The sequence below is a fragment of the Oncorhynchus mykiss genome, chromosome 18 (assembly GCF_057628025.1).
Source record: "Oncorhynchus mykiss isolate SJ-2025 chromosome 18, ASM5762802v1, whole genome shotgun sequence".
NCBI lineage: Eukaryota > Metazoa > Chordata > Actinopteri > Salmoniformes > Salmonidae > Oncorhynchus > Oncorhynchus mykiss.
In genome coordinates, this window is record NC_143039.1 from 60,064,364 (window position 1) to 60,075,065 (window position 10,702).

Below are 10,702 nucleotides of genomic sequence, written 5' to 3' on the forward strand. Positions count from 1 at the left end.
AGGGACTCAAATCCTGCAGTGCCAGACGTGTCCCCCTGCTTAAGCCAGTACATGTCCAGGCCCGTCTGAAGTCTGCTAGAGAGCATTTGGATGATCCAGAAGAAGATTGGGAGAATGTCATATGGTCAGATGAAACCAAAATATAACTTTTTGGTAAAAACTCAACTCGTCATGTTTGGAGGACAAAGAATGCTGAGTTGCATCCAAAGAACACCATACCTACTGTGAAGTATGGGGCTGGAAACATCATGCTTTGGGGCTGTTTTTCTGCAAAGGGACCAGGACGACTGATCCGTGTAAAGGAAAGAATGAATGGGGCCATGTATCGTGAGATTTTGAGTGAAAACCTCCTTCCATCAGCAAGGGCATTGAAGATGAAACGTGGCTGGGTCTTTCAGCATGACAATGATCCCAAACACACCGCCCGGGCAATGAAGGAGTGGCTTCGTAAGAAGCATTTCAAGGTCCTGGAGTGGCATAGCCAGTCTCCAGATCTCAACCCCATAGAAAATCTTTGGAGGGATTTGAAAGTCCGTGTTGCCCAGCAACTGCCCCAAAACATCACTGCTCTAGAGGAGATCTGCATGGAGGAATGGGACAAAATACCAGCAACAGTGTGTGAAAACCTTGTGAAGACATACAGAAAACGTTTGACCTCTGTCATTGCCAACAAAGGGTATATAACAAAGTATTAAGATAAACTTTTGTTATTGACCAAATACTTATTTTCCACCATAATTTGCAAATAAATTCGTTAAAAATCCTACAATGTGATTTTCTGGATTTTTTTTCTTTCTCATTTTGTCTGTCATAGTTGAATTTTACCTATGATGAAAATTACAGGCCTCTCTCCTCTTTTTAAGTGGGAGAACTTGCTTTTTTTGCCCCACTGTATATATGACTTGCATCCATGGCACAAAGTTATGTTATATTCTAATCAATCCATAGGCTTCATTAATGTAATGATATTCAGACTATTTTGAAGTTGATACAACTGGCTATGATATCTGAGTTTCATATCTAGGTTCTGAACTAATATGTATACCAAACGTGTGGGTACATACACAGATCTGCTAGATAGCTAGCTACACATCCATAGGCATACAGGGATTTTATCCTCCACTTCACAATAAGCAAGAACATAGCTATCTACGTAATTTCATCTATCTGCATTGCATGGCAAATATCAGCAAGGGAAGCTTAAATTGTACATTCAATTTGCAGTTAATGCTTTAGCTAGCTAGATTCTTTACAGTGGCTTGCGAAAGTTTTCACCCCCTTGGCATTTTTCCTATTTTGTTGCCTTACAACCTGGAAGTAAAACAGATTTTGGGGGGGTTTGTATCATTTGATTTACACAACATGCCTACCACTTTGAATATTAAAAATATTTTTTGGTGAAACAAACAAGAATTAAGACAAAGAACTAAAAACTTGAGAGTGCATAACTATTCACACCCCCAAAGTCAATACTTTGTAGAGCCACCTTTTGCAACAATTACAGCAGCTAGTCTCAATCTTTAAGTCATACCACAGATTCTCAATTGGATTAAGGTCTGGGCTTTGACTAGACCATTCCAAGACATTTAAATGTTCCCCTTACCACTTGAGTGTTGCTTTAGCAGTATGCTTAGGGTCATTGTTCTGCTGGAAGGTGAACCTCCATCCCAGTCTCAAATCTTTGGAGGACTGAAACAGGTTTCCCTCATGAATTTCCCTTTATTTAGCATCATCCATCATTCCTTCAATTCTGACCAATTTCCAGTCCCTGCCGATGAAAAACATCCCCTACTGTGGGGATGGTATTCTCGGGGTGATGAGAGGTGTTGGGTTTGCGCCAGACATAGCATTTTCCTTGATGGATATAAACCTAAATTATAGTCTCATTGGACCAGAGTATCTTCTTCCATATGTTTGGGGAGTCTCCCACATGCCTTTTGGCGAACACCAAACGTGTTTGCTTATTTTTTGCTTTAAGAAATTGCTTTTTCTGGCCACTCTTCCGTAAAGCCCAACTCTGTGGAGTGTACGGCTTAAAGTGGTCCTATGGACAGATACTCCAATCTCCGCTGTGGAGGTTTGCAGCTACTTCAGGGTTATCTTTGGTCTCTTTGTTGCCTCTCTGATTAATGCCCTCATTGCCTGGTTCGTGAGTTTTGGTGGGCGGCCCTCTCTTGGCAGGTTTGTTGTGGTGCCATATTCTTTAAATTTTTTAATAATGGATTTAATTGTGCTCCGTGGGATGTTCAAAGTTTCTGATATTTTTTTATAACCCAACCCTGATCTGTACTTCTCCACAACTTTGTCCCTGACCTGTTTGGAGAGCTCTGTGGTCTTCATAGTGCCGCTTGCTTGGTGGTCTCCCTTGCTTAGTGGTGTTGCAGTCTCTGGGGCCTTTCAGAACAGGTGTATATATACTGAGATCATGTGACAGATCATGTGACACTTAGATTGCACAAAGGTGGACTTTATTTAACTAATTATGTGACTTCTGAAGGAAATTGGTTGCACCATATCTTATTTAGGGGCTTCGTAGCAAAGCGTGTGAATACACATGCACAAACCACTTTTCTGTTTTTTTATTTTTTAGAATTTCTTTAAACGTCATTTTTTTCATTTCACTTCACCAATTTGGATTATTTTGTGTATGTCCATACACCAAGGGGGATGAATATTTTTGCAAGGCACTGTACATCCACTGTTTCACAAGACGACAGCCTGGTTTGCTGGTTGTTTCAGGAGTCCCTAAAACATTAAACAACTAGAATTACAATTTCATACTCATGTCACAAGACCAATAAAGCTAGTTGGCTGGCTAATGTTAGCTAGTCAGCTAGCTTGCTAAATCACAATTTTCATAAATTAATTTTATGATAAAGAAAATATGCAGAATCGTTTGTCTCTACAATAACTAACATATTCCTGTCAACTGTACATTTTTGCATGATTTGTTATGACGCTATAATCACTTACATTTGCTTCCATCCTAGTATTTTTGTCAGCCATCCTTGCTGAAGAAAGTCCCCAGCCTTGGGTCACATAGCGTCAAATTCGTCATGGGAACCACTCTATATGATTGGTCATCGCCCAGTGGTTGCCGCTGGTGATTTGCATAAAGTTGGGAAAAATGTATCTTTCTCACTGCCTCCCATGCCACCTTCGCCTCACCCTCTCCGCTTCCACCCATTGAAATGAGTGGGAAGTGGTGTTTCACCGCGTGCCAACCTGTGCTAGTGTATCATGCCCGTGACACGTCCAGTTAATATATTGCCATTTAGACATAACTGACAGGAACCTCTGTCTGGATGTAATACAGCCAAGATCTCTCTACAACACACAGTCAAAATTACTGAAGAAAATAGCGGACGATATTGCCACTCCTATTTGCCATATTTTCAATTTAAGCCTACTAGAATGTGTGTGCCCCCAGGCTTGGAGGGAAGCAAAAGTCATTCCGTTACCCAAGAATAGTAAAGACCCCTTTACTGGCTCAAATAGCCAACCAATCTGTTAACAAGCCTGTAACAAGCCTGTTAACAACCCTTTTTAAACTTTTGGAAAAATTGTGTTTGACCAGATACAATGCTATTTTAAAGTAAACAAATTGACAACAAACTTTCAGCATGCATATTGAAAAGGACATTCAACAAGCACAGCATTTACACAAATGACTGATGATTGACTGAGAGAAATTGATGATGAAAAGATTGTGGGGGCTGTTTTGTTAGACTTCAGTGCGGCTTTTGACTTTATTGATCATAGTCTGCTGCTGGAAAATGTATTATGGCTTTACACCCCCTGCTATATTGTGGATATAGAGTTACCTGTCTAACAGAACACAGAGGGTGTCACACCATGATCTGTTTCACTTGTCATTGTGCTTCTCTCCACCCCCCTCCAGGTGTCGCCCATCTTCCACATTATCTCCTGTGTATTTATACCTGTGTTTTCTATCTGTCTGTGCCAGTTCGTCTTGTTTGTCAAGTCAACCAGCATTTTTGTTTCAGCTCCTGCTTTTCCCCAGTCTCTTTTTTCTCGCCCTCCTGGTTTTTGACCCTTGCCTGTCCTGACTCTGAGCCCGCCTGCCTGACCACTCTGCCTGCCCCTGACCCTGAGCCTGAGCCTGCCTGCCGTCCAGTACCTTAGCCCCACCTCTGGATTATTGACCCCTGCCTGCCCTTGACCTGTATTTTGCCTGCCCCTGTTGGATTATTAAACTGTTGTCAAATCAACGTTGTCTGCATCTGGATCTTACCTTCAAACCTGATAGTGCGAACCGGTCATGACTGACCCAGCAGACCCGGGGCAGCTGCACAATGTCATCTCCTCCCAAGTAGCCACCATAGGTAGGCACAAGGAATTGCTTCGTGGCCTTATGGAGGGAGGAAAACGTTGGTTGAACACCATGACCTTCCTCACCCCTCTGGACATTTTGCTGGAGCAATTCCGTGGGTTGTCTGGGAGGCAGCCTACCATGGTGGTAACCCCACAGCCCCTCAGTAACTCAGCTGTGAGCAACGCCATCTCGTCGGTCACTCCACCTTCTTGGAAGCCCCACCTATCTCCCACAAAACATTTCAATGGAGAGTCGAGCACCTGTCAGGCGTTTCTAGCTCAGTGTGCCCTCATCTTCGAGCTTCAGCCCTCTTCTTCCCCTCGGATCTCTCCAAGATAGCCTACCTCATCACGCTGATGTCCAGGAGGGCTCTCACCTGGACTACTGCTGTATGGGAACAACAGCCAGCCATATTCATTAGCCTAGAGGGGTTCGTGGGAGAGGTAAGGAAGGTTTTTGATGCCCCTTTCTCCGGGAGGGAAGCTGCTCGGAAGCTAATCCAGCTTCGGCAGGACTCCTGCAGTGTGGCAGACTATGCAGTGGATTTCCGCAAGTTGGCAGCGGAGAGTGCTTGGAACCAGGAAGCGCTGTTCGATATGTTCCTGAACAACGTCTCGGAGGAGGTCAAGGACGAGCTTGCTGCTCGGGAGTTACCTACGGATCTCGATTCCCTCATCGTTTTGACCATCCGAATCGATGGGCGATTACGGGAACAACGGAGAGGAAATTCAATTTCACTCGCTCATCAAGATTTTCCACCTTGCCTTCAAGTCAGCACGGAAGTCCCCGACGGTGCCGTTGCCGAGAGAACCCGAGGCTTCCCGTCCTCCCCCGAGAGTCGCCGAAGACGGTTGAGTCTCCGCTTCCCGAGCCTATGCAACTAGGCAGAGCTGGGCCGTCGGGGAATAACAGCGAGACTATTCAATTTCTGCTAGTCAAGTCTCCTCAGATTCCCGTGGTTTTGAGATTTTCCTGGCTCCAGCGATACAATCCTCTAATCAACTGGTTTACGGGTCCCATCATGGGCTGGAGTCCATTGTCTGAAGTCAGCGCAGCTCACCCCATGACGTCTTCTTGGGGGCTCGGAAGGTGCCCCGGACCTCTCCACCATCCCCGTGGAGTACCAGGACCTCCGGGAGGTTTTCAGCAAGGCCCGGGCCACATCGCTTCCGCCGCACTGACCCTATGACTGTGGGATGTACCTTCTCCCTAGCACGGAGGACATCCGTACTCTCTGTTGACACCGGAGACCAAGGCTATGGAGAGCTATATTGGGGACTCCCTAGCTGCAGGATTTATCCATCCCTTTTCGTCTCCCACCGGCGCAGAGTTCTTCTTCGTGGAGAAAAATGACAAGACCCTGTGCCCGTGCATTGACGACTGGGGACTCAATGACATTATGGTTAAGAGCTTTTGCCCACTACCACTCATCTCCTCGGCCTTTGAGCCGGTCAAGGGCGCCACTGTGTTTTCCAAGTTGGATCTACGGAACGCCTACCACCTGGTGCGGATACGAGAGGAGGACGAGTGGAAGACCGCCTTCAACACGGCCGGCGGCCACTACAAGTATCTGGTCATGCCTTTTGGCCTCACCAACGCCCCTGCTGTGTTCCAGGCTCTGGTAAATTATGTTTTCTGTTATATTAGAACCGGTTCATCTTTGTCTACATTGATGACATCCTCGTCTTCTCCCGCTCCCCCCAAGAATACGTGCTCCACGTCTGGCAGGTTCTTCAACGCCTTCTGGAGAATCTGCTGTTTGTGAAGGTGGAGAAGTGCGAGTTCCATCGCTCCAGCATCCCCTTTCTGGGTTACATCATCTCTGCTGGGAGTGTCCAGGTGGATCCTGGGAAGGTGAGAGCGGTGGTGGATTGGCCTCAGTCCACGTCCAGGGTGCAGCTGCAACGTTTCCTGGGGTTTGCCAACTTTTATCACCGTTTTTATCTGGGCTTACAGCACACTGGCTTCCCCCCTGTCTGCATTCACCTCTAACAAGGTTCCGTGCTAGTGGTCCTTTGCCTCTAACCGGGCATTCCGGGATCCCAAACACCGCTTCACCACTGCTCCCATCTTGGTTCATCCTGACCCTTCCCGTCAGTTCATGGTGGAGGCCAATGCTTTGGATGTTGGAGTGGGGGCTGTCCTGTCCCAACGTTCTGCCCTGGACCTTAAGTTGCATTCCTGCGCCTCCAACACATTGGTGCGGCTGGCTTCCGGGTTGGTCCCTCACCATCCCTGGTCCCACATATCCCTGGATTTCATCACGGGTCTCCCCCCGTTTGAGGACAACACTGCCATCCTGACTATGGTCGACTAGTTTTCCAAAGCCGCCCAATTGATTCCTTTCCCCAAACTACCCTCGGCAAAGGAGACGGCCCAGCTCATGGTGCAGCGCGTCTTCCGGATCCATGGACTGCCCATGGACATGATCTCTGACCGGGGTCCTCAGTTCTCGTCCCGGTTCCGGAAGGCATTCTGCACCGTCATTGGGTCATCGGCCAGCCTGTCCTCTGGGGTCCAGTCCAATGGCCAGTCGGCGAGAGCCAACCAGGACCATGAGACTGGTCTCCACCAACCGCACCACCTGGAGCCAGCAGCTTGTATGGGTGGAATACGCCCGCAACACCCTTCTCTGCTCTGCCACGGGCCTATCGCCCTTTGAGTGTTCCCTGGGGTATCAGCCCCCACTCTTCCCCGAGCAGGAAGAAGAGGTCGGTGTACCTTCTGCTCAGATGGTTGTCCGCCACTGTCGTCGTACAGTCCGGTCGGCCCTTCTCAAGACCACCTCCAGGTATCGTGGACAGAAGGTATGGCTATCCACCCGGGATCCTCCCCTCCGGGTGGAATCCTGAAAACTCTCCCCCTGGTTTCTCGGCCTGTTTCCCACCTCTAAAATGATTACCCCCTCTGCTGTTTGTCTTCTGTTGCCCCGCACCCTTCGTATTCATCCCACCTTTCATGTGTCCATAGTTAAACCCATGTCTCACAGCCCTTTGTCTCCTGTTGCCCCTGACCCTGACCCAGCCTGCCGTCCTGTACCTTTTCCCCACCTCTCGATTACTGACCCCTGTCTGCCCTTGACCTGTCTTTTGCCTGCCCCTGTTGGATTATTAAACTGTTGGCAATTCGACGTTGTATGCATCTGGGTCTTAACAATCTTTACTTATGTCACTGTGTATGCGGATGCCTCAACACTATACATGTCAGCTACTACAGCGACTGAAATGATCTCAACACTTAAAAGAGTTGAAGTTAGTTTCAGAGTGAGTGGCAAGAAATACATTAGTTGAGGTTTAGGGTTTAGTGAATGAGGACTAAATCTTGTAATAAATAATGTGGAAATTGAGCAAGTTGAGGTGACTAAAGTGAAGTAACCCTGGATTGTAAACTGTCATGGTCAAAACATATTGATACAACAGTAGCTAAGTTGGGGAGTATGTCCATAATAAAGTGTTGCTCTACCTTCTTAACAGCACTATCAAGAAGGCAGGTCCTATAGGCCCTAGTTTTGTCAAACCTGGACTACTGTTCAGTCGTGTGGTCAGGTGCCACAAAAAAAGATTTTGCAATTGGCTCAGAACAGGGAAACACGGCTGGACCTTGGATGTACACAGAGAGCTAATATTAATAATATGCATGTCAATCTCTCTTGGCTCAAAGTGGAGAGATTAACTTCATCACTACTTGTATTTATGACATGTTGAATGCACCGACCTGTCAATTTCAACTACTGGCGCACAGCTCGGACACTGTCATGGAAAATTACATAATTAGTCATGCTATCCTGTGTTTTACTGCTTATTAAAGAATAGTCTCTTGTTATATGCTAGTTTTTTCTAACCAGATTAAGATGTATTAGAAGGAGCATTTCACAATTAAATGACATTCCAATCGAGTCACCACAATCCTTGAAACTTAAAAAGTTGCAGCGGGTTAATTCCTTGGTACGGGGCATTGAAAAAATGCCCATGTTTTAGATCGATTAGGATATCATTTAGAATCTTTGGTAAATTTAACCACTTCAGGATTTTCGATAATAAGACCGGAATTGTATGCCGCTCGCCTCATGGCTATACAGAATAGGGTAGCGCTTGACATGTTGCTAGCATGGGAGGGAGGAGTGTGCAAAATGATAGGTGACCATTGCTGTACATTCATACCCCGGGGTGAGGGTAACTTGACTGAACTTGACTAATGAACACCAACCAGACAACGATTGGAATCAATTTGGATGGGTTTAGTCATTATTGGATGTTATGGGAGCTACAATATTTCATTGGTTGATTTATGGCTTAGTTATATTTTTTACAATAATGCTTATTATAACTTGTGTTAAGAAATTGTGCAGCAAAGCCGTTGAGACTATTCTTGCCATACCATTACTGACCCCTGAAGGAGACGCCTCAGAACCCTGTTTACCTGATTTATTTCCTATGTCTGATTACATGTCTGATGAAGACGATGATGATCCCTAACACCAAGGAAAAACATTGAGGTAATGGTGCAGCATGACCATAGGCCATGCTCACGGTGGAGGTTCTGTAAATAATGCTCCCAAGGTAGAGTTAAGCGCCTACCGTCATGGTGACCCTTTGGCATATGGACAGTCTCAACGAAGCTATTGCCTTGTGTGTGGTGATAAAGTATGTACCAATGTTTATATTCATATGTTCCTTTCCCCCTTTCTTGCACTATGTGAACATTTGAAACTCAATGACCATGGAGGTAATTTACAAATTGTAATGTTTTGTAAAGTACTAAGTATAAGAAGTCTTTCCTTTTCCTATTTTTCCTCATGTTTAAAGCTTGTTTAATGAAAACGCTTGTAAGTAATTTTATATTAGGTTGAGACTTAGTCTCAAAAGGGAGGAAATGTCGTGGAAAATTACATAATTAGTCATGCTATCCCATGTTTTACTGCTTAAAGAATAGTCTCTTGTTATATGCTAGTGTTTTTCTAACCTGATCCAAACTTCTCTTGGTGTGACTTAGTCATAAAATGGGGCTTACAGCTAGCTAAGAGACGTTTGGGTGCAACCGCAGCATGTGAAATCCTGTGGGTTTACTATCTACAGAAAGTCACATGTATGGAACCTTGCAGAAAGGAGTACAATATAGTGTTTGTTGTTGTGAATGCAGTTAGCATGAGGGCTCAACCGTCTTTCTGAAAGTCTGCAGACAACTAATGACCTTTTACACACTATCTGCTGACTGCCACGTATACAGAAAGGGGTTGTATCTATCAAAGCAGAGACCTGGCTATGTTTGTTAAGCTTTAAACTCTGAACCATTCTTGGTGATGCTGATTGCTTCATTTTTGCAAATCTTATAATAAAGCTGTTGTTGGAAGAATTTAGTCTCTGTTCCTCTAGAATTTCCCTGACAACACCCATGCATACCCCACAAGACATGCCACAACAGGTCTCTTCACAGTCCCCAAGTCCAGAACAGACTATGGGAGGCATGCAGTACTACATAGAGCCATGACTACATGGAACTCTATTCCACATCAAGTAACTGATGCAAGCAGTAAAATTAGATAAAAAAAAATAAAAAAAACACCTTATGGTACAACGGTAACTGTGAAGCAACACTAACATACTGTATAAATAATCATACTCTCTTGCCATTATCTGGCAGAATCCACACTCACACCAGTTTGTGTTTGGCTACGTCGACCCTCTAGCTGAGGTGTTTCAGGCGGCATGCCTGTGTTGTTACTGCTACGAGAACAAACTCTTTGATCTGAGGCAACAATCGGCTCAAACATGAACAGTTCAGTAGGTGTATCGTCTCCCTAACTAACATTATTTCATCATCTGTAATAAACTCATTCGCAGTCTCGGAGCTACTCGGTAATTTCAGCCATTTTTGAGAGTTCCAAAATTGTCTCTCCTGCCAGTGACGCAACAATGCCAATACAGCGATTTACAGTAACAGTTAGCTGGCATTCTAAATCCTAGTGTTTCCATTTCCCTTTAACTTCATACGTTTAGCCTGTGGTGGAATAAATACTTGCTGGAATGAGCTTTTAACTAATCAGCATTCAGGATTAGACAAACCCGTTGTATAAAACAAAAATAAACATCATTACATGAAACAAAATATTTAGTCATTTTTGAGACTATAGGAATAGGTTTACCACCATGTTAAACAACTGCAATAATGTATGCGTTGGTTTTCAACAGCATGGTGGATATTCTAGTCTTTTGACTGTAGAAAAACAGGGATCTCTTAAGCTGTGCCAGGATGCGCAGGCAGCATGCGAGGGAGGGAGGGGCAACTGTGCAGGCACCATAGCTAGTCGTTCTGGAACTCATCCATATACATAATTTACACAGCACACAAATGCACTTGAAACAGCAG